The 2,500-nt window shown below is 54.0% G+C and overlaps 1 pseudogene; it reads right to left on the reverse strand.

The window, feature by feature from the left end:
- LOC128307976 (uncharacterized) overlaps positions 1 to 2,500 on the reverse strand; it is a 9,496-nt pseudogene that overhangs the window by 3,640 nt on the left and 3,356 nt on the right.

The raw sequence follows: 2,500 nt of genomic DNA on the forward strand, positions 1-2,500 counted from the left end.
TTAGGAATGCCGTCAGGCCCGGGCGCTTTCTTTGGCTGCAGTCTCTGAGCAATCTCAATTATCTCGCTAATGCTCACAGGGACCGGAGGCGTGGTGGTCTCCGGCTCGTAAGGTGGCCATTCAATTGGTGCGTGAGATGGAAAAAGGTGATCCACCATCAGTTTTAACCGCACCGGATCTCTCTCGACAGGGGTTTTGTTACCCCTCAAGATCCTCATAAGGATCTGGTACGCCGGACCAAACGGAACTAAGTCCGCCTGCTCCACTAGGCCTTGGAACAGACTGCGTTTGCTGTCCTTGATGGCCTTGTTAAGTTTGCGCCTAGCGATTTTATATTCGACCAAGCGCTGACGATAAAGAGGCGATTTGAAGGATCGCTGCGCTTGCCGACTCGCTTGTAGACAGGCCTTACGAAGGTCTCCAATTTCCTCCGTCCACCAGAAGGACTGGTTTCGCTTTCCCCTTATGGTATACGTTTTCCTTGGCATAACCGCTTCGCATGCACTGTTGAGTGCATCCATCAATGACACATCATCTAGCACGTCATGACGGTCTAGATAGAGGGCCAACGCCTCTTTGAAGATGTCGGCGTGAAAATATTTGATAGCGAACCCCATAGTGGCAATGGGGTTGTGGTGTCCAGTGGTCCCTGCGTAACCAATCTGATACACCAACGCACGATGATCACTTTGCATGTGCGTATCAAGCACTTTCCACCGTGCACTCTGCGCAAACTCTGTACTGACGATGGTAACGTCCACAAACGACGATTTGCTCGGAGTCTGGAATGTTGGTACTTGCCCGTCATTTAAGACGGCAACATCCAGACAAGCGAGCGCTGTGAGGAGCTGCTCACCTCGCCGCTTCTGGGGTTCTCCCCGTTTTCTCATGTCACTGCCCCAGCATGAAGACCATGCGTTGAAATCGCCTCCTATTACGATCTTCCTGGCTCCTGTCACAGACAGTACCAGGTTGTCCAAGAGCATAGCGAACTCCTCTTCCGACCAGCTGGGTGGGGCATAACAGCAACAGAATGTAATGTCGTCGATGACGACTGCCACCAAACCCTTGTGTGTTGTTGTTATCACACGCTGGACCGGATAACTTCCCGTTATTACGATAGCGGCAGATTGATCCGTACAATACGTGATGTTGTTATTGTGCGAGTAGCCTCTCGCCGGATCTGCCACTAGCACCACATCTATCAGTTCTTCGGCCGTCGTTTGCCACATTAAGTGGAACGAGGCCACACAGTGATTCTGGTTGTGCTGAAGAACTCTAACCATATCGTTTTCGGTGGACTACATGGCGTTTTGGACACTCGGCACTAGCCGTAGTGTGCTTGGTCGCCATGCTCCCTGCGCAGTCCAAACAGGCCATCGGGTTGGAGCAATCACTCCGCTTGTGGCCCTCCTGACCGCAGTTCATGCAGAGCTTACTGCGGTCTTCCTTGGTGCAGGCATAACTTAGATGCCCCGTGCACCAACACTTGAAGCATCTTGCCGAACGTCGCGCCGGACGGATGTGGCAGATGCTCCATCCCACTTTAAGCTTCCCAGTTTTGAGAAGTGTTTCCGCCTCTAAGACACCCAACTTTAATGAAGCTGTTTGGGTGCCAGCTTCCCGCCCCTTGCGGAGACGGATAGAACTATCATCAATGGAGATCTTTGTCTGCTCCTTCAGAGCATCGACGATCTCCTCCACCGTCGCGATCTCATCCAGATCGCGTAGCTCCACCATCTTGGTGGGAGCTAGAGGCCGAATCTTGGCCTTATCCTTGAGCGCCTCCGCTAGGGCAGGCGCTACTGCATGGGCGGATTCACCCCGCTTCAGTTCGATCAGCATATGCCCATTTTGGGCGCGGCGGATCTTCGCCACTTGCTGACCAACCTCTTTGAGGCCCTCGTTTGTGCGGAATCCTTTGAGGATGTCCGCATATGAGCCGGCCTCCTCGGAGGCTACCAGGATCGCTTCTGGTCGGCTTCTCGGCTTGCGCTTGGCCTTTTTGGCCTTCGGGGGTGGAGCTGGCTTTGGCTTCTCCAGAGCCTTCCGCGGCTTAACCGCATCCACCTTTACTTTTGCCTGTGCGGCAGGTTTTGCACGTGATTGCCCATTACCTTTAGGGGTTGGCACTCCCGAGCCTTTAGAGGGCTTGGGTACACGCCCCTTTTTCGTCTGCACGACGAAGCCCTCATCGAGGGGCACCTGTTTTGGTGCACCCTTGTTGGTGCCGCTTGATTGCACCATCTCTTTCTCACCAGAGTTTGCCGGCTCTGGAAGCGCATGTTGCGCTTGCTTCTCCCGTAGGAGATCCTCCAGCAGCGCAAGGACTTTGCGAAGTAGCTTCGGCTTTGCCTCCACCACCTTCTCGTCCTTGCCTGCTCCCTCCACCAAGGTCCGGAACTTACCAAGAACAGCCGAAGGGCTCTTCTTTTTGGGTTCCTTGGCCTTGCGACCCAGACCCATGCTGGCTTTCGTTAAAGCCAGCACTTGCTGGATC

This window comes from Anopheles moucheti, assembly GCF_943734755.1.
Source record: "Anopheles moucheti chromosome X unlocalized genomic scaffold, idAnoMoucSN_F20_07 X_unloc_2, whole genome shotgun sequence".
NCBI classification, from domain to species: domain Eukaryota; kingdom Metazoa; phylum Arthropoda; class Insecta; order Diptera; family Culicidae; genus Anopheles; species Anopheles moucheti.